This window comes from Camelus dromedarius, chromosome 18, assembly GCF_036321535.1.
Source record: "Camelus dromedarius isolate mCamDro1 chromosome 18, mCamDro1.pat, whole genome shotgun sequence".
NCBI lineage: Eukaryota > Metazoa > Chordata > Mammalia > Artiodactyla > Camelidae > Camelus > Camelus dromedarius.
The window spans coordinates 2,564,905-2,587,151 of NC_087453.1; the positions used below are offsets into that span (position 1 = coordinate 2,564,905).

The 22,247-nt window shown below is 48.9% G+C and overlaps 1 long non-coding RNA gene across 1 annotated transcript in view; it reads right to left on the bottom strand.

Annotated features, from left to right (window-relative positions):
- Positions 1-19,484, bottom strand: part of LOC135323383 (uncharacterized) — a 156,941-nt gene extending 137,457 nt beyond the window's left edge. Inside the window, exons 1-2 of the long non-coding RNA XR_010384974.1 lie at positions 19,396-19,484; positions 768-891 (exon numbers count right to left, since the gene is read on the bottom strand). This is a non-coding gene — a long non-coding RNA (uncharacterized LOC135323383). The remainder of the gene's footprint in view (positions 1-767; positions 892-19,395) is intronic.
- Positions 19,485-22,247: the final 2,763 nt, after the last annotated feature.

Sequence of the window (22,247 nt, forward strand, 5' to 3'; positions counted from 1 at the left end):
CTGATAACAGATGTCCTCCCAAACCCGCTGTCTGACGTGCCGGGAATTTCATCAACCACGTGGGTGAGGAAGCAGCAGCACGAGGGGCCACTTGGCTTCTGAACGTGGCCTCCACACCCACCTGACGGAGCCCGGGCCTCTAAAGGTCAAAGAGGAACACAGTTCTGACTGCCGGAGGGGCTGTGGAGCTGCATGGAAATTCATCTTAATTAAGCCAAATTCAGTTTCAATCGGAATACCACTTCTTTATCCATTCCACACAATTTAGAAAAGAAGCATATTTTTTAAATTACCAAATGAAGGCTGCAGGAACAGCATTCGGCCAAAGCAGCCCATCCACACCAACCCTGGGTGCCATGATCAGAAGTTGGCCGTGACCAGCAGACTGGCCACCGTGACAGCATCTGGCCACACTAGAGAGGCGGCCTGTGTTTGACTCACATACCAGCTTGAACAAAAGGTGTAACGTGACGTCCGTCCCCACACTGGAACTCAGATTTCCACCCCCTTGTCAGGGAGAATTTTCCGCAGCCTGGGGTTGGTGGTGACATACGGCGCGAACACCAGGAGGGCGGACCTTCAGGGACCATCTCAGAAGCCGCCGCACCCCCTGCACTAGGGAGGACATCAGGTTCTGCCGTAGACATGTCGCAGGGCCAGCTCCCACGGCCAGAGCTGAGCACGGGCGCAGAGTTAAGACACGACCAACCCCTCCCCGGAGAAACAGCGGTAACTTAAAAAGAAAAAAAGCAGTTTTCTCCTCTTACCTCTTCCTGCCACTAGTCTCTTCTCTTCCTTCCTCTTCTCCAGCTTAAACCTGAATCTGCGAGACTCTCCCCAGAGTCAGCATAAAGTGCCAGCTGCTGACTGATTAATCTCAATCAGCTGCTCCTGAAGAGAAAAAAGAAAAGAGAAATCAGGTCAGCATTCCCTCGCACGGGGCCGGGGACAGCGGCTCTGCGTGGCTGTCCACCCGAATGTCTCTCTCCAAAGGCTCCGTGTGATCAGGATCCAAAGGGAAGGTGATCTGGGAGAAGACAGACTGTGAACAGGAAAAAGGAAGCTGTGAGGCCTAGGCCGGGGCAGGATGGGAGGGAGACTGCACCCCAAGAGGAGAAATGTCAGGACCGAATCAGACACTTAACGTGCCCGGCCGGCCCCCAGAGCGCCGGTCTCCACGCATCTTCCCCTGGCAGAAACGGGGCCACGGGGCTGAAAGGAAACAAGAATCTGGGCACATTCGGGGCTATGACTCATTTTTAAGCTCATGACATCAGAGAGTCCAAAATGCTAGTCAAGAACAACCCCGTCTTGAGAGTTCTAGAGCAGCAGAACATTCTAGAGCAGGGAAGGCCGTGCACCGAGGAGAGCTGTTACCAAGGAGAAACCATGGGGTAAGGGGCTGTTTCTGGGTAGTTTAGGTACAAGTTAATGCACACATCCAACCAGCAAGTATTCACCGGAAACGCCCCACGTGGTAAGTTCCTGGCTCTGTGCAAGGGGGCACGCAAACTGAGTAAGAACCGGTGTCCAGTCTCAAGACGTTTCCAGTCTAACTCAGCAGAGAAGTTCCCAGGGGCTGGGTGAGTTCCTTGCACGACACCACTCTGTACTGTGGCAGAGGCTCTGCTGTTTGGCTGTGGGCCCCATCCCCACCCGCTGGCTGTGCTCCTGGACTAGCCCTTCGAGAAGCGTCCACTTTTCCCGCTAACTAGCTGGCTGCTGAAGAGTAATGGGAGCGGGGGTCTAGATACTCCTACTACCCACCCCTCCCTGGCACAGCTGCAGTTCGGGGCACTGACGCCTGGATAAACACGATTTTGAGATGCTCTGCCCAGCGAAGTGCAAGCCCCCCTTTTCCAAGGGACAGGAGAGCAGGGCCCGTGTGGAGCTGCGGCGGGTGGCTGTTTTGGGGCACCTTAAAATAAAGCCTCTCTTGAATGTATCCTGAGGGTGGTTCTCAGGCACAGAGGGTATGTACATGAGGCGTCTTCCCCTGCTCCGCGGCCTCCGGCCAGACTCCAGCAAGCAAACAATGAGTGTCCTCCTGGGTTCTGGTAGTCGGCTCAGCCCTCCCTAAGTGGCTCAAGAAACTGAAGGGGCTGTAAATTCTCCCGAAGGTTTTCCACTGGTGGGTACACATGAGAAACCAAATGATGATAATGTTTCTTTCAGAGCTACGTTGTTCGCAGAAATGGTTCTTAAATTTTATCTTTTAACTTAAATCGTTATTTCATGGCCATCAAAGGCTTCTCAAGCTCTTCTTAGAGATGAATTTTGTCTCAGAACGGAATTCCATGCTTCATTATCTTGCAATGATTGTGACTTTTAGATGATCATTACTCACTTTTTTTTTTTTTAATGGGGGTATTGGGGCGAAAGCAATGTGGTAAAAATATGGGTTGTTTCCATTATGGACGGATTCAGATTATTTCTGAAGATAGAGCTATCCCATTTTTTGAAGCTGGTCATGAGAGTATTGTTAAACAAAGGTAGAAATTAAAAATTCAGAATATATTTTACATAATTAGTATTTTAAATTTGTGTGATTTAAGCATCATTTAAAAGAATGATTTGCTATACTGTAATTCCCACTATAAATCTCGCCTGTAATATATACATTAAAGCACTCTGAGATTGCTCTAGAATGTGAATTACTAAGTGCTGATGAATAATTTTGAATAATGTGACTGCTTTCACCATTGAGTGGAAAATTAAGATTGTGGTATCGCTCTATTTAGAAATGATTGGTTTGCAAGAGTGAAACTCACAGCTGTTTGGCCCCCTCCAAACGAGGGTGCTTCCAGAGCAGAGCGGAAACTGGGACTCCGAGCGTTTTTCATGCTAAAATGTTTCCATTATGAAGAAATGTTTTTCTTTAGTTGCCTGGAATGACAAGTTTCTCGGAAATTGCCAAGGCAAGAATGGAGACTGTGTCACAGTGGGTCAGGGTGCGTGTAGGGCGTGTGCTGGCCTGGTCTGATACACCTACGCATGTTTAGCCTCCACCAGTGCTGTGCAAGGGTTTACGTCCCTGTACTGCGAAGGAGGAGGCCGAGGCTTTGAGGGGAGGAGTGTCCCGCCAAGGGCACGTCCTTGCCCGTGGTCAATGAGTCCAAGATTAGGGTCCACACCTCCTCGACTCCAGGGCTCTTCCCACCTCCCCGCTCTACCTTGCTGTAGCTCTCCAGAGCAACGCTCTTGCCACTGGGAATTTTTCCACTTGTGGGGAGCCAGTGTCAAGGAGGCAAATTGGGGTAATTTAACCCTAACAGACTCAGACAACTAAAGATCCCTTCTACCACTCACTCCCAATCACTAAGCCCCGTGGTGGCACAAGGAGCCACCATCCCAGGCTATCTGTAAGCTCACCCCCTCATCTCCAGCCCGCTGCAAATGGGGACCACACTTGCTGCCAACTGGCTAGTACTTAGCAAACATTTGCATACCTAAACACAGAACGCTTGGATTCTTCCTGTGTTGAAACAGTTTGGTCTTCCTAACCAGTTTAATTCCCTCTCGCTTGTTTAATTGTGCTACGCAAAGATTTCTGTGAAACTCTAATTAAGGACCATCTGACAGTAAACTGGGGCAGAGTCAGGGTTCAAGATGATAGAAATGTTGGATTTCTAGAGAGTGGATTGTTGAAATAATCCCTTAATTCAACCATTCTCAAATGATAGCCCACAGACTTCTCCCCTAGTGGAGTCCACAAGGGGATCTAAAAAGGTAAAGCTATTGTCATCGCCTTTTGCTCTGTGTTGACATTTGCACCAGATGGGAAAAAACAAAGACAGTGGGGCAAAGCTGCTGGGCCTCTGGCCTGGACCGAGGCACCGGCCACTAACGTGCTAGCGGTCACAGCATCCCTCACGGCCACACACTCCCAGCTCAACAGCAGCAACGCACAAGCCTATCTCAGCTGAAGATGTTCTTGAAAAAGCAGTAAAAATTGTTCATTATTGAGCATATAAGTTTTATGGTATCTCACACTCAATTACATATCATTTTGATATTCTGTGAGATGAAGTACTCAAAAACACTTTGCTACCCAGTAAACAACGGTGGCTGTCTCAAAAAAAAAAAAAAAAAAAAAAACAAAAGCTAATTCAACTAGCACTTTTTCCTGGAACACTATTCTTCCCTGAAAGAAAAAAACAGACTGGCAGACACATTATTGTTTTTCACACTTAGGTATTTGGAATTGGTATTAGAATTTGAATTAGAATTTGGAAAGCTTGTGTTTTCCACCTTGAGTTTTATGCTTCCCAGTACTTAATGATTTTTCTGATGAGATCAGCAGTGATATAAATAAATGTCCATTTTTGATATTGGACAGTGGAGTATGCCTACATTTGGAAGACCTGCCCAAGACTCAGTAGAAGCTCACACAGTGTCCGACAGATGTCGCTGTGTTTAAATATTCCAGGACACCCCTGTGAATTCACTGCAGCATCCCAGAGGGCTTCAGTGCATGTTTGGGAATTACAGAGCTGCCTAAATAAATACAAAAATAAATAAACAAACCCATGCATAGAAGTTATGAGAGCATTATCAACCACTCTGACTTAACTGATGTTACAGAACGCTAACCTAACAACTGCAGAATGCATGTTCTTTTCAAGTGCACAGGTGAGTTCAACAACACAGACCTCATGCCAGGCCATAAATTATCAGCTAACTCAGAAGTACAGAGACCATATAGAATACATTCGCTCATTACAGTGTAACTAAATAAAAATTAAATAACAAGAAGATGTCTAGGAAAAAACGTTATTTGGAAATTCAACAACATGCCTCTAATATATACTGCTAATCCATGGTTCAAGGAAGAAATTAGAAAACATTTCAAACTAAATAGGAACAAAAATATGATCTATCAGCCACGGTGGTACTTGAGGGAAAAGTACACTTAAAATGTTTATATCAGAAAAGAAGAAGGGTCTGCAATCAATCGTCTAGTGTCTACCCTGTAGAAGCTAGAAAATTAAAAGCTAAGTAAAAGAATTAAAATAATAAGGATGAGAATAACAATCAATGAAATAGAAAACAGACAAGCAAGAGAGAAATTTAACAAAGCCGAAAGCTGGCTCCGAAAAGAGGAACAGAATTGGCGCAGCCCTGTCTAACTTACAAGGGGACAAACGACAGGGACACAGTCCCAACACCAGGAAGGAAGGGAATATTGTCCTGACCTACATTCTACACAGTTTAAGTGGAAAATAAAGAAACACTGGAAGTAAACTGTATATGAACAGAATTTGAAAACTTAGATAAAATGGACAAATTCCTTGAAAAATACAATTTACCAAAACCTAGACAAGACAGAACGCAAAGTCTGAGTAGACTTCTATCTGTGAAAGGAACTGAATTTGTTAACACACTCATTTCTGCAAAGAAAATTTTAGCACCGGACGGTTTCACCGGTGAATTCTATTAAGTATTTAAGGAAGAGATAGCACAATGTGTACATAATATTTTTAGAAAATAGAGAGATAATCTCCAAATCATTGTATGGAGACAGCGTGCTACTGTGCCAAAACCTGACACAGGTACTATAAAAAATTATAAACCAGTGTCCCTCACGAACACAGGCACAATCACTGTTCCTTAACAAGTGTTAGCAGGTTGGAGATGGTTTGTAAGTACCACACAGAAGCATTACACAGATGAGATTGTGGGAAATACATACATATTTCTACAAAGATGCAGACGAAGTAAAATAGCTAAAAGCTAAAAATACTCCTTCTAAATGAGAATAAAGTGAAAGGAAAGAGGAGCTGTGACTTACTCGTGCGGTCTCTGTAGTCTCTACAGCTCTTGGTGAAACCACGTATGAGTGTAATAAACCTCTGGATTCTATATTCGACTTTATAAAAACCATATATTGTGTGTATTGTTTTTATAATATTATTTAAATGGTGTTAAAAAACAAAAGCCATACACAGCAATCTTTGATTCTGCATAATCACCATGAAATAAAGGAGTTTGAAATTTGGTGACCTCTCCTGCAGAACACAAGAAATGCCTCCTCCCCCGGACTCAGTAGTTCAGGGCATGGAGCTGGGACAGCTGCTCAGTGACTCTGCCCTGCTGGCCCTTCCCAGGCTGAAGAGTAGGCCTGTCAGGGCCTCTTTATGTCCAGCAGGCTATAAGGATGGATGCTGGAATGGAGCTTGGCGTCCAGGTCCCATTTGGCACAAGAGATGAGACCTCCAGCCAGAAGCAAGTGACTCCACTAATTTGTTCCAAAGAGGGGTGGGAGGACATGAGAATGGCCATTTCCGACCACGAGTGTCATGTATACCAATGGAGAAATAAATTCCCAGTGTCTGCAGGTTGGGAAGTCTGTCATGCTTGGCCGACCAGAATGTAGGGCTGAATTTAAAACCAAAATCAGACCTGCTAATTGCTCACTCATTGCCAACTGTTTGAAAAAAGCAAACATATTAATGTGGCTTTAACTTTTTACAAGGTTTTTGTTTGTGTACCCAGATGGGAAAGTACACAGAATGTTACTGGGGAAGGGGAGTCAATCAGTTTGGAAAACAACAGATAATGTTTCTGTTTTAGTATTGAACGATTTCTACCTCTCAGGGAGTTGCTTAATGTCTACAGAGGTCCTCTGATACATAATTAGAACAACTTATCTAAATGCCCGCTGGCCCAACCAGAAGGGTGAATAATAAGAATATTTTTTAAGGATGCTGAAATTAAAAAAAAAAACTTATTTGCACAATTCTTGGCTGCTCTGAGGAGCCTTTATATGGGCCATATTAATTGGGTCACTAATTCAATAGCAGCTTGAAAAAGTCGTTGCCTCAAAGTACTCATGGAAGAACAAATGCTTTCCAAACCATTCTAATTCAACAGAGACCACGGGAACGCAGGGGTGAGCTCCCCGGGGCAGGGCTAGGCATGGACAGACAGTGCATCCAGTCTTCACGACACCCCGCAGAGGAGGGCGCTCAGGGCCATTACAGATGAAGGAGACTCGGGGAGGTGAGCTGGGTTCTGGGGACGTCTCAACTCGTCTGCACCCAGCTGGGATTCAAGTTCAGGTCAGCCTGTGCCCATCCCAGAAACCCACTCTGCCTTTTACATTAGGTCTCCAAACACCTTGTTTTTCTTTATGGAACATTCCAGAACTGATGCCGATTCCTTTTGCCCCGTAAGGTCAGTAAGCAGACCTTGTTGAGACCCACAGAGTGACAGATTCCTTAAGACACTTACAGCCCGAGCTCCATCCTCTTGGTCAAAAAGTATTAATGTTCTTCCAAAGCCCAGTGTACAACTGGTGCGTGAGTCAGGCCGAACAGGACTGACCTCACTCCGGACTCGCTGACCCTCGTCCTCCCACTCCCCTCAGTCAAGGACATCACCAGCCATTCTGTCATATCTTTCTTTGTCTCATCCCACACCCACCCCGTGGCCCCCAACCCTGAGGATATCCCCAAGACAGCCTCATCTCCACCTCCCTGCAGCCCCTACGCTAGCTCAGGTCAGGCCACTTCCCACCTGGACCAACGTGGCAGCCCCACGGGGGCCTCTTCATTCCATTGTGCTCCCTGCCATGCTCTGAGCAGTACCCACTGTGTTTGTTTTAAACGCATACAGGATGTGGCAGGCAGCGCAATGTCCCCCATGAAGACCCGAGTCCTACTCCCTACAGCCTGGGAGCCTGTTAGGTTAGAAGCTGACTAAGGGCGAGCAGCCTGGATGCCCCAGGTGGGCCGCTGTGACCACGGGCATCCCCGGAATCCGGGGAGAGAGCCAGAGAGACGGCGGGGCAAGGAGTCCGTGCACCGTCACTGGCTTGAAAATGACGGAGAGGGCCGCGAGCCACAGAATAAGGCGGTCTCTAGGAGCTGCAAAAGGTGGGGGAACATGTTTTCCCCCGGAGCCTCCAGAAGGACACAGACCCGCTGACACTCATGTTAGCACAGTGAGGCCGTGCTGCAGGTCTGAACATAAGACACTGAGTTGTGTTGTTTTAAGCCCCGACATTTATGGTAATTATTTGGAACAGCAAAATGAGAAACCAATATGCCCAGTGATGTCACCACCTGCTCAGAACGCTACCTCCTTTCCACTGCTTTCAGGAAAAGCTCAGCCCCTCCGGGTGGTCAGTGTCCCCGTGGGAGGGGGCCCACTTGACGCCAAACCTCCCTGTGCATCAGGTCCTTCCTCCCTGCCCCTCGGACCCCAGGCTCGGGCCCCTTGCGTCCCGGGACCGGGGCCCCTGCCTCTCCCTCTCCCCTTCCCTCCTCCCCACTCCTCCCCCCCGCCTCCTCCCCCTCCCCCTCCTCTAGGCCTCAGTTCTATCACCACAGAGTGTTCTGTGCAGCAGCAGCACTGGGAGATGGTGCAAACGCACATTCCCAAGCCCCCGGCAGCCCTTCTGGATCCTAAACTCTGAGGGTGGGGCCCCAGGCGATCGGGAAGTGCACACAGGTTGGAGAGGCGCTACGCTGTTCACTCCCCTCGCAGCCTGGCCCCAGGTGCCCGCCTCTTGGCCCTGCGGCCTGTTTCTCTGGCCTCCCCTCCCACCCAGACGCCCCCAGGTAACTCCAGGAGGGTGGGGGCCTCATCTGCCTTCAGCTCTGGCACCTAGAACAGGGCAAGCCACGGAACAAGCACGGAGTATGTGTCTGTGGGGTGGGTTACTGGGTTTATTTCCCAGAAGCCGCCCCGGAGGAGCCGTGCGGCAGAGACCAGGGCAACAGAGGGCTCTGTCCTTGAGCTAACACTGCGGCAGAAAGGTCTGTTTTCACCTAGCGTGGGACAGGCTGTGGCAGGAGCACGTGGGGGCCTGGATGAAGGCTCCTGCGCAGGGGGTGACACCTGGCTCGCCACAGCCCCAGGGCAGACCCCCCCCCTTGGTGTCACCCCCTCCATCAGTGAGCTGCTGACGAGGAAGCTCCCTTAGTGCCACGACCTTGTGGGTCTCATTCATGGCCGCCCCATCCCTGGCACTGGGACAGTGCCTCCAAGCTAGAGGATGTCAGGAAAACCAAGCTGACCGAATGGACGTGCGCAGACTCTGAAGACAGAAGAGTCTTAGAGGGATGTGGACAAGTGGACCAGGTTTGGATTTTTTTCACGTCGGTTTGGGTGTTCTAGCTGGAAGACACAGCAAGTGTCAAAGAATCTGAATTGCGATCATTTGAGAAAAGGCCACAGACCCGGGTGGGAGGGGACATAAGAGCACCTTGCTGCAGGGGGACAGTGGCACCAGCAAAGCCGTGGTTCTAACTGAGGGGCATTAACCCACGTCCAGGCAGAAGGCTGCAACACAACCCCATGGAGGGACTCACGAGGCACGGGCTGAGGAGCTGCAGTGGCACCAGCGGGGTCGCAGGCTGACCCCGCCTGGGGAGGAGGCACCCCCGCAGGAGAGGGGACTCTCAGCAGAGAAAGCAGGCCGAAACTTTCCATTTTAATTCTGAAAATAAGGGATGGGCTGGTTTGAACTCTGCTTGAAACTGTGGGACGGGGGCCATTTAGTTCTTTCAGGGCCATGGGGCCAAATAATTTGCACCTTTTCACAGAGCGGTGAGTAATCTGAGGTAGATTCATCACCACACATCACCAGCTGGCCTTTGGGTACTAATCTGATCACACGTCTCCCTTCAGTGAATTTCCAATAAAGGGTGTTGTGCACTTCTACTTATTTAAGATGAAAAAAATACAAAAGAACTCTTCATTATCAAACCTATTCTAATTCAACAGATGTCCGACAGGTGAAATGCTCCCCAGAGCACGTGTGGAGACAAACACGCACGTGCTGCGTGCAGGTCCAGGTATCTCTGCACGTGCAAGACACTGAGCGCAAAACACCGTCGCAACTAAAATTACACCAAAACCTGTAGCGCTTTTTGTCTCCTTATCAAAAATGCACTGAGCCATAGCTCAGTGAATATATTCAGTGATCTAAGCTATTCATTAAAGGTAACAGAACAGAAAAATAACTTCTGATACACAGCCATTCCAACATGTTATGTTTCAGAGTCTTTGCTAAATCATACTGTCAGAGTTCACTTTATTTTACTATTGAGTCAATGTAAAAGAAAGAACTCTCTCTCTCTCGCAGAGATTTCTCTCTTTTAATACTCAGGACCCGCTCTGCTAACTTTAATACCTCGACACTTCCAGACTTAATTTACTCCTCGGAACAAGCTATTAAGTATGCATTGCTGCTTTGTGCCTTCTCCGCGAACCATTCCCTTTTTTAAACATACGACCACATAGTAATGGTCTCCTAGGAGAGGGCTTTATCTGGGTTTGGTGTTTAACTGAAAATCACGATGCCTAATTTGTGTGCCCATCCAGAATCCTTCACGTGATGTCCAGGCATTTTTTATTCATTAAAAAGTCAACCATATGGCTGTTCAGATGATATTTTCCCCTACGTAGATGGATTGAGAATTAATAAAAAATGACTGCATTATTGAACAGATGAAGTAACTAAATCACTGCAAGGTGAACGCAGTAACTCTGCGGCCAAGAACTGACACTGCCACGGAAGGCTGCTGTGCCCAGATGTGGCCAGAAATCGGGCTGTTTTGAGAATTTGTGTGCATGAGTAAACACTGCGGCCGCTATAGCCTGGCAAGCGCTGCTTATTCTGCAACTTAGGACTGCATTCTGACTCCACAAATGCCTGGAATGCAAACTGATTCTAATTTAAAATGCTGAAAGATTCCAGTGTGAAATCAATAAAAGAAATGCAAAACTGAACAAATAAATAATGAACAAAATAAGACCTCTTCTTCATAAATTTTATTTTAGAGCATCAGAAACATGTCATATTTTGCTCAGATGGAAAGATTGAGAAATCCCAAGGTAAGGAAATTTGGCATAAAATATGAGGGGAAAAGAGTATCGAATTTAGAGACGTGTCAAACGCGGCAGATGCAAAAACTAAACTAAACAGCCAGGAAAGGCCCCAAATCGCCAAGCAAAGCACAGCCGCCCACGTGCTAAAGGCAGGGCCGCAACAGCCTGAGTTCCTGCCAGCTGCCGGCTTCCTTCCTTTCCCAAGATGCTCCCACCGCCCGGGCCTGCAGCTGACTGCAGGATTCTGTCCTCAGGGATCAGATGCAGCCCCGTTCTCCTGTCACTCACAGTCCCATGGGAGTCACAGGTCAAAACCAAAGTAACACACTTCCTCACAGTAAGGTTTTGAAAACTCCACTCCATCCCCAGCTTAAAACCCCCCAGAAGCTCCACAGTGCACTTTGAATAAAACCCACAGTCTCCCAACCGTCCTCTCTAAGTTCACTTGTCCACTGTCTTCCCCACACTCTCCCCTCCCCCCCCCTTCTGATCCAAGTTCACTCCGACCTCAGGGCCTCTGCACTGGCTGTGAGTGCCTCCCCCTGAAGTGCTCGTTCTCTTTATCCCTGTATGACTAGTCATTCTCCATCACCTCAGCCCACTTTATTTCACACCAGGTGAGCCCTACGTCGGGTCAGTTAAGGACAGCCTTATAACTGGGGTCTTCCAGGCACTTGGACATATTAAAAGATGACAATTCTTTGAAAAAGAGTCTTTGATGGGCTTCAGCTCTGCTGTCCTCCCTCTGGTGGCTCTCAGGCCACATGGGGGATGGGCACTGCTCTTTTTCAAGGCCACTAGACTTCGAGGTTGGGGGTGGGACCAGGGAGAGTTAAATGCCACAAAGCTCATTGTTCTCACCATTTTCAGCCATTTCTCTTTAAAAAAAAAAAAAAAAGGCAAAACAAAACCAAAACGCAAAACACCAAACAAAATACCCTCTTAGCACTACTAAAGTCTTTGGTTAATTTCTAGAGTTCTGAAAAAAATTACTCTGACCACTTTTGCCAGACTTTATTTTTTAAATGGAAGAGCGAATTTCAGAGGTCCCTCCCTGTCATTTCATTTCCCTTCTTCCTTATTACCTGTTTAAACTTCCGCTCTTAACTGGCTCACTCTCCTTATCGGTTAAGTAGCTTAAGTATTTCCCATTTTAAAACTTCCTCACAAATTCTCGAGTGAGCAATCCAGCTTCCTCTCTTGAAATGGATCCATCTCTACCCAGATCCATTTTCTCATCTCCCACTGACCCCTCCTCCAACTCCAATCTGCTCCCGGGCCCTTTATCTGCCCATAACCTGTCCCCCAAGGTTTCCAGAGGCCTCCACCTGCCCAAACCCCACGACCGTCCTCCAGACCCTTACGTGGCCTCTTAGTGCCAACTTCCTTCCGCAAAGTCTTCTCCTGGTGATAATCATTGACATTCTCCAAATTTTCACTCTCAGTTTCCTTTAAGGCACAACTTCTACTCAGCCAGGAAGTGTTCAATCATCAGAGACAGAGAGACAGAGAGGTGAGGGGGTTGAGAGCAGGGGGAGAGAGAGAGGGAAGGAGGGAGGGAGGGTGGGAGGAGGAGTGTGTGTCGGGGGAAGAGAGAGATCACAGACCTCGCTCCACAGGTGAGGTCCTCACTCCACACTGGGCAGTTTCACCAGCCCCTGGCCCTGAGTGCACAGGTACAAAGGATTCTCAGGTGTACGTCTTCAGCCCAGCCCCTCCTCTCTGATTTCCAACTGGCCTCTCCCAGTGCCCTCCGGCCCGGCCCCTGGACACCACACAGCACTGCAAGTTCAGTGGACAGGATTCAAGCCTCAGTAAAAAGCAAGCCCAGGAGTCTGTGGTCAGTGGGGACCTCCAGATACCACTAACACACCACATGGGGTAATGGACCTCCACTCAGGCCCTGAGCCCCTTTCAGACTGCTGCCCCTATGACTTTCTCTGAATCCCCCATCACTGCCGGCCTCACCAGCCCTTCCCCACACCTGCTCCTCTTCTATTGTGTCTCCCTGTGAATGGTCCCATTGTCCATCCTGTTCAGAAAATCGGAAACCAGTGACCCTTCTTGGCACCTCACTCTCCGTGCTCCACCCACCCATCACCCACCCCAGGGGTAGTCCACGTCCCTCCTGATACGGCCTGGCTCACAGAGCGGGCAGAGCACACCTCGTCCCACATCTGCATCCCGTGAGGTCCACCTGACAGCTTGAAATTAGCAGACGCCACACCCCGCTGTCTCCTCCCTTGGAGAACTGGCCGGCAGCACCCCAACAAGCCCATGCTCCATAGTTTCTTTCAGCCCCCCCCACAACAGGCCCGCTGCTACAGTCTCTGCCCTGCCTTGAATGCCAGCTGACGTGCGGGAGACCCTCCTTTCTCCTCTCCCACATTGAACTCAGAGTGTCTTTAAAGAAAAAGCAAAAACTAGACTATAACATGCTCCTGACTTTTATTTCCACTGCTGTTTAAAAAACATCTCCATCACAGCCAATGAATTTCCACATGGTCTGGATTCTGTCTGCCTCTCCAGGCATTTCTCAGCATCCCATTCTCCCTATTCCAAAAGAGACCAGTGTTCAGAAAAGGAGGAACGGCCAACGGGTTAAGTGTGGTAGAGACATCAAGTGAGAATATTAAAACAAACGAGGTGGACTTGCAAGATGGAAGCCCTGGCGTCCTGGAGCAGGCAGCTGGCTCCCCCACCAGCAGAAGGCGAGCCCAGTGGAGACAGGAAATGGTCTGCTCACTGCTTCATCCTCAGCGCTGAAATCAGACACCGCATGCAGCTGGTGCTCAACATGTTTCCCAAATGAATGAATGAATGAATGAATGACAGAGAGGTGTGAACAGAACCAGACGGGAGAGGATGCCCGCCACCTGGCAGGGTCCTCACGCCCAAGCCCCTGTAGGTAAGGACAGCCACCACGAGGAGCGTCCCACCCCTCTCAGATCACCTGCACACACCGTGTGGATGAACACAGAGTGCATCCAATCCACTTGCAACTTTTGGGGAACAGCCTTTTCACCTCTGAGTTAAGCGACACTCTCTGGGACCTAGAGGGCCGTGCTCTGTGCTTCGCTGGAAGGAGCCATGACAGTCCCACAGCTGCTTCTTCACAAGCTCTGAGCTGGCGTGGAGGCAGGACCCCTCCCTGGTCATGATGCTTTGATTCCGTTCCGGGGCTCTCCATACCACATTGGGGAAATAATGTTGATTTTTTTTCTTCTTTAAAAAATATACGTGGGCTATAGAATCGAAAGAGAGGAAGAGTTGGAGCTGGTAACAGATCCTCTGAGGGACCTCACAACTCTTCTGCTGTTCACCCTCCGCAGTTCATGATGGACGCAACCGATTCAGGGCTGAGCCGGCAGTCAGTCATCTGGAAAAGGCACTGACAGCCAAGATGGGCTGCCTGGGCCTGCGAGCCAGGAGAGCACTGGGGGCTTAGACAGAGGACACGGGAAGGTGGAAATCCTCACTGCGCTGCTTATTGTGACAAAGGGCCAATCGGAAGTCTCCAAAAGCACTGATTGTAGTTAAACTGGGGGGCATGGCTGGTGGCAGAATTCAGGCCCTCACAGCTGTCAGACCGAGGTCTCGAGCTTCTTGCTGACAGTCTGACCACCCTGAGGACCGAGTTCCCCAGCTCCGTCACTTGCTTTAACGAAGTCAGCATGGGATGGGGTCTCCTTTAGTAAGATCGACGTTAGCATCTTTTGTAAAGCAGTCACAGGCATGGCATTCCACCCCCTTTGCCACATTCAATTGGGTAAAAATAAGCCACCAATCGCGTCCACACTCAAGGAGAGGGGATTACAGGGCCACGAACTCTAAGAGGTCGCCCTGCAGTCTGCTCACAGTACCTCTAGACCCCAGTCCCCAGCCAGGGTCCCCACACACCTCTCACAGGGAAATAGCTCATTGCCACCCGCCACACAAACACTGTTACCAGCCAGCGCCTAAACCATCCAGACGTTTCCAGCCAAGTGCAAAGCTACTTATTTGCCACATGAGAAAAAACAGTCCCAGCTCTCGTTAACTTTCAACCCGGTGCCAAGAAGCACTCTTCAGTTTACTGGTCAGAACATCAAATGTAACGAAACACAAAACAGCAGCCCGAGGAATTTTTTTTTTTAAGAAAAAAATGAATTTGGCAAATATGAAATCCAATGTAGATTCTAGTAATTCCTTTATTTACACTGAACAAGTCATCATCATGCCAAAGGCCTGGCTCATTTTTCCTGCCTGTTCTGCAGGGAACAGGTTTATAAATACACACTGAGACTCCCGGAGACGAGCCTGTTCCATTCCTCATTCTAAGAGACAATTGATCAGTCGTACCTTGAAGTCATTTTTCAAGGAATAACCATCAATATTAACAGCTGCCAGCCTTTCCCATTTATAATCAGCTAAAAACAGCCCTTCCCCACGGGGAAAATGTTTACATGTCTAATCTGGGATTCATTTACAGCTCCCAGGGTGGGAACCGGGCCTTATGCTGTGGATCTTTGGAGGCGCAGCCTTCCAAACCCCTGCTGACAAGGAGCGCTCACGTGCAGACTTGGGAGAGAGCTGATTAGCAGGTGCCCGTGCAGTGCCTGCCCACTCCCTCCCCGACACGGAACACCTGCCTTCCACAGGGAGGTGGACACCCGTGTGATGCAGCAGAAAACCCCACAGCTGGGGATTAGAAGGGCCTGAGCCGGAATCCCTGCTCCACCACTAACACACTCAGGTCCACAGGCAACCACTTAAACTCTGAGTTTGGGCCCCCTGGTGCAAGCCCGCGGGAAGCCGTCACCCGTCTCATGGGATGCTGAAGGGGATGTGCGCAAAGTGCCTGCAGCATGAGACCCTGTGACTTGAGCTGGGAGCATTTGGCAGGCGGAACTCTATGGTTTGGGGCACTGTGTGTCTTTAAAAACATTGTGGTATGGAAAATTCCAGATGTAGATGGGAGTAGAAAGAAAAGGAAGATGAGCCTCGTGCATCTATGGACAGAAATCAACAAGCACTGGCTCTCGCCAACTCCTCTCATCCAGACGCACAAGCGCTTCTCCCTCAAGTCATTTTGAAAGAGAACTCAAACCTCGTTGTGTCTACAGATACGTCAAAATGTTCCTCTAAGCGTCTTCATGTCTGACCACAGTACTGTCTTGCACTAAAAAATAGTAATTTCCTAACACCACAAATCACACCACTGGTGTTCATTTCCCAGTCATCGTATATATCCTATTTTATTTTTTACAATTCAGGTCCACACATTGCAATGAATGGATAGGTAACTGAAGTGTTTTACTTTCTGACAATGTCCTGTCATGTGTCCTAGATACGTTTCACAGACTGAGTCCTCATGGTGCCACATAACATGTCCCACTGCCCCTGACTTTTCTTCTCTTAAATTGCTAATTAAATCTAGAGGTTGCTGTGATAGTGCTTTAGTTTGCATATTTAACTTGCACGGTAAAACTGACGGGTTGTTTTTTTTTTTTTTGATGTATTGCTCTATGTCTGATGTTCGACTTTCTGTTTTTAAAATTAAAGTGGGATTTTTCCACCTTTGAAATGTTGACATTTGGGGCCAGGTAATTCTTTGCTGTGGGCTGTCCTGTGCACTCACTGTAAGATGTTTGGTCTTAGTCGTGACAGCCAAAAATGTCTTGAGGTGTTGTCAAATGTTCCCTAATAGAAGAGGAAGAATCACCCCCAGTTGAGAATCACAGATTTAGAAGATCAGAAGGACCGTGTCAGAAGTAGTAAAGAGACTTCTAGGCTTTCCATGTGGAAAGGTGAGCCCCCTACTCCAACCTCATAATCAACTGATTCGGAATGAGTTTGAACCATCCACACTTGCTCCTGGAAACTCCTCCAAACTGTAGCGCATAAGAGTGATTTGCAAGATAATTGGAAACTCTGGTCGGGAGCAAATTTGACTCTACCTGAGTTGCAAATCTCTTAAGAATGAAAAACATCAAAAAAGTATTGACTATCCATCAACAGATAATGGATAAAGAAGTGGTGGTGGCTTCTGACTATGACTCAATTAAAAAAAAAGTGGTGGTACACACACACACATACACACACACACAATGGAATACTACTCAGTCATAAAAAGAATAAAATAATGCCATAGGTACCAACATGGATGGACCTGAACATTATCATACTAAATGAAGTAAATCAGAAAGAGAAAGAAAAATACCATATGATATCACTTATATGTGGAATCTAAAAAAATGACACAAATGAACTTATTTATAAAACAGAAACAGACTTACAGACATAGAAAACAAACTTTTGGTTACCGAGGGGAGAGGGTGGGAGAGGAATAAATTGGGAGGCTGAGATTTGCAGATACAAACTACTATATATAAAATAGACAAACAACAGGGTCCTACTGCACAGGGAACGACATTCAGCACCTTGTAACACCCCACAGTGGAAAAGACCACGAGAAGGAATATGCGTGTGTGTAAAACTGAAGCACCACGCTGTACGCCAGAAGTTGACACAACTTTGTAAACTGACTGTGCTTTAATTTAAAAAAAGTATTGAGTAAAAGATTTTGTAAAAGAAAAAGCTACTAGTATATTATGTTCTACTGGTGAAAAGATAATGTTTTCTCCCAGATTCCCCTTCCGCCTGGTGACAGCCAACATAAACGAGTCGAGCCAGGAGACCCACACCACCTCTCCTGTAGGCAGGACACCCTTGTGCAGCTTTTGGGAGATGACACGGGTTGCCTGCAACAATCAGAGCAGTTCATGCCTGTTTATCCTCTCTGTCCTCCGCCACTGCCAAGAAGGTTCAAGCTCCCTTTTTGGGAGCAGGAGAAGTGGCCCCAGCAGCCCACACTGGCTGAGCCTGAACATGCTCTGTGGTCAGACCTGTCTGATGGTCACACCCACGGCTTTGGGACTTCCCGGGACGGAGCTTCAAGAACATTCTAACCACCAATTTCCAGACTGTCCCACATCCCAGGCTATGTCCTAAAACTGGATTAACTTCTCACAGCATGAGAGACTCAGAGAGCGGCATGGAAGATGACAGGCGGAGGACCTGGGTTCAAGAGGCATCTCCGTGCAGGCCGTTCAGCCTCCTGGGTACCAGCTTATTCACCTACAAAAATGTTCATGGAACACATCCCTGGCACACACACACACACACACACACACACACACACACACACCCCTCTCATGGGGATCACCAGCAGAGGTGCCTTAAAGTATGCGTGTTCGTTCTGAGCATGTACCACGTAAATTTTACCTGTTTGTTTTTCAACAGATTCTGCAAGGTTTTGAGAAAAAGAGGAAGATGCAGACACTATCCCTGCTTCCCACTGGCTTGTGATCAACAGTAAAGGTGAGACGGGACAGCCTCAAACATCAACGACCCACAGAATATCGAGGCAGCTGCAGAATTGCATTGATGGACAAACAGCAAGAGCGGAGACCCGTGAAGATGGGTGTTTCTCACATATTCAGAATGGCGCTCTGTGCTTCTTGTCCTTTCTCATGTCCTTTAACTTTCACGAGCATCTTAGGGACTAAGTTCATCACTGCTCCCTTTTCACAGATGAGAAAATAAAGGCTCTGAATTTTCCAGCCATTTTTCCTCTATCAGACAGCTAACAAGGAGCATCATGGGTACTTAAGTTTCTCTCGGATTCCACTTTCTTATTTAATTGTGGCTTGCTTTTGGAAGACGTGAAAAAAAAAAGTAGCAAGCAGGGTATTTCATGATATATTGCGCTTGTAGGATAAACATCGATTTGGTTGCAATGATGCTTCCCATACCCCCTCCCCTAAAATACAACTTTTTGCTTTTAGCTTTTTTCTCTTTTACCTGAAAAAAAAAAAAAAAAAGACATTGGCAGATCACTTGAAAAGCTTACAGATGACTCTTGTAAGCATAATAACACCACTGATCAGTAGGCTTGGAGGCAAGACATGAGCTGGGATAAAATTATTTTTTTCCCAAAGGGACAACACACTTAGCAATAAAGTGCCCATTAGCAAACCCTGCCCAGCAGCGAAAAAACAGGCTCTTGCCACATGACTAGTGAGGGAGTGCGTGGAGATCTCAGCTGGAATGCAGAATTATTTTATTATGAAAAGACACTTGAAGTGAAATTTTGCTGAGAGAAGGACTTAGTCGGGACGGAGAAACACTTTGCACTTAGATTTCTTTATTGCTACACCACTGAACTCGAAGCATTACCCAAACTGTCATTATAAATTCTGCATTTCGGGGGGTCAGGAACGAGCTCTAAAAATTGACTTCATGCAGGCTGCAACTTGATAATCATCCTCTAAATGGATAACCAGTTTCTTTCATCATTCCGAGTGGCAGCTTAAAAATTAACACTCTTCAGAGTTCCAGATGTTCAAAAGAAATAGAAAATAGAATCTTCCTTCTGGTCCTTTCTTTCAAACCCTTTCTCCCCCAGGAAGTAAGGGGACTTTTCAATGGCATTCAAAGCCTGCCCGATGCCTCTGGATGTATAATCCTCTAGGGACCGCAATCCCCGGGTGGTGGGAAGGCGGCCGTACTTACCTCTCCAGCACTGTCTCCCTCGGTGCTGGCCCAGCCCTCCCCTCCCCACAGTCCTCTGGGATGGACAGGGTTCTGGGCTGCCGACACTGGAATCCCTCTGGCTCCTGGAGTCGTAAGGGAGAGGGGGACTTCCTGCAAGGCTGCTGGGACCCACAGGCTGATGGGTGTGCCAGAGTCTGGCTCAGGAAAGGGGAGGAAGCCCGGAGAGGCCCGGCTGGTCCTCGGGCGCTGTGCCTTTGCCTCCACTTTAACCTAGATAAATTCTAAACCCCGGATCGCACTGGCTGACACCCCGGCCTCAGGGTCTCCCTGCCCCCTACCACAGACCGCAGCCAGCCAGGGCCTGGCCTTGCCAGCTCTCCCACGGAGACAACACCCCACCCCTACAGGAGGCACACAGCCGGTTTCCCCAGTGACTGGAAGACGCTCCACTTCTGGGCGGCCTCAAGTGGGACAAGTGCCAAGTCAGCCGTCTTCCGGTTCTTAGGACGCTTCACAGTCCTGCGTGCTGGGGACTTCCACAGTCCTCTCCCCCAGATGCCTTCTCCCAACCCATAACTGGCTGATTCCTATCCATCCTTTAGAAATCAGCTCAAACATCTCTTCCTGGCCTCCAGGGACCCCCAGAACCTCCAGGCCAGTCTCCCCACACCCACTCTCACAGCGCCCCTACACCCCTTTTATGGACCTGAGCACAAAGGCAATCCTACACTCTACGCACTTAGCTATGAACTTCCCACCTTCACAGTTAAGGGGCAAAGCTCATGGCTGCAGGGGCCGCGTCGCACACTCTGCACCCCAGGGCCTGGCTCGGCACTTCCCCACAGCGAGCTCTTGGCCCCTAGAGAGGGATGCACATCTGGGCCAAACCCGGCCAAGCACGTTTGGGGAGGCAACTGGCCTGACCCCATGCGCTGGGAAGGTCCTCTTCCCGGTGGGGCCAAAACACAGAAGCTCATGCTCATTGCTGATCATCCCCGGCTCGTCAAAAGGATGCGGGTGGTACAGTGATGGGTTATTTTGTTCTTGTGTTACCTACCTAGTTATCCGTCTACCTACCTGTCTATCTAGTTATCTGCCTTGTGTACACACAGAGAGTAAAATCTATTAATAGTGGAAAAGCCCACTCACGGAAGCATTGGGTTTGCACAATCACAAGGTTACAGAGACGCGAGTGAGGCTGGAGCAGAGACCATGGCGGGAACCAGCGGACACTCCTCACAAAGTGGGTTGTGCCAGGGCGCCACGTTGGCTCTGCCAGCCTTCAGGTTCCTCAGTGGGAAAACAGCTGCCCATTTGTTTAAACAGAGTGTCTGTCCCCTAAATCGGATTGCATCCCTGCCGGGAGCAGAAAGGATGGGGATGTGCCCTGTTCTGACGTGCTGCCATGGAGGAAGAGAGAGCGGCAGAGGTGGACTGACGTTAGGGAGGGGAGCTGACAGTCAGCATAGATGGATAATAGGAACTCAACCATCAGCAGCTTCGTCTTTTCTGGGCAAGGGTCTCAAGGCTTTACTCATTTGATTTAGCCCTCCGCCGTCTCCAGTAGGTGAGCATTAGAGATTGTCACTTTACAAGAGAAGACACTGGGATTCAAAGAGGGTAAGGGATGTGCCCCAGGTCACACAGCCGGAGCAGCAGAGCCTGGACTGGAGCCTGAAGCCCTGCCGGGGTCTCTGCCAGGGAACCACACCGTGCACTCCTCCTCCTCCTCTGCCAGCAGGTCCCCAAGGCAGAGATGTGCACGGCCCCCCATCTGCACAATAGCATCCGCTGTCTTCTGAGTCTCAGCTCATTGAGGGGAGCCCGGCTAACCAGGACACGCAGAGCTCCCCACACACAGCTGAAGGAGGAAAGTGCTGTGGAGCGTGTGTCCCAGGGGGCCTCAAACGGCGGCAGGCGACGGCATCACTGGGGACAGGTAAAGCCCAGCTGCTGGGACCTAGTTCAGGAGCTCGGGCGGGGGCTGAGCACGCACGTCCCCAGCAGACTTCCCAGGTGACACTGCTGGTCTGGGGAACACACCTGGGGAACCACTGGTCTCTCCCACCTAGAATTAAGGATTTGGGAGACAACGTGGGGCCCCAAGGAGTGCGGATGTGGCTTATTTGCCATGTTAAAGAACCACTCAGGACAGGCAGGGGAGGCGGCCCACACCTGCTGCCGGTGTTTCTCCCCACTCCCCTCCCCACCCCGTCCCCCTGCTCCTGCGGACGTGAGCAGTGCTGACGGGGAGTACACTGATGAAATGGGAATTTGTGTGATTTGGGAACTTATAGAGCTTCTGTCGGAGTTTAGCTTTCTGGCTTGTCCAGGGCGTCGCGCCATTCCTGGGGTATGAGGTGTCACCTGGCAATAAAAGCAGCGCAGAGGCTGCCAGCTGCATGGTTTCCATCTTCATTTACCTGACCAGGGCCCAGAGGCTACAGGGGCTAGAAAGACGCAGCTCCGAGAACACCCCCTTCCTCCTACAATCTTCATTTACTCAGTGGGGTCCCAGGATACACGGGTTCCATTGGCCCACGGCCCTCCACTGGAAAACTGACTCCTTCCTCTATTTCTTAATCGTCCGGTTGACAGGGACCCTGTTTGGGCTCCCAGGCCTACCTGTTTGCAGACAAGACTATGACTTAGAAAACAGCTTTCACAAACAGCAGAGGGTTTGTTTTCACGCTTTTTCAAAAGAAGACTCCTGTTTAGACTTGCCTGGCCATGATGCGCTGCTCCAGCAAGGAGAAGTAATTATGCTGTTGAACATCAAATGGGCCCCACAGGTGAACACCGTACGGTAACGGTGACCCTCCTTTGGGAGATGTTACGGTAGAGCATCCTCCCATGAATTAAGTGCCACA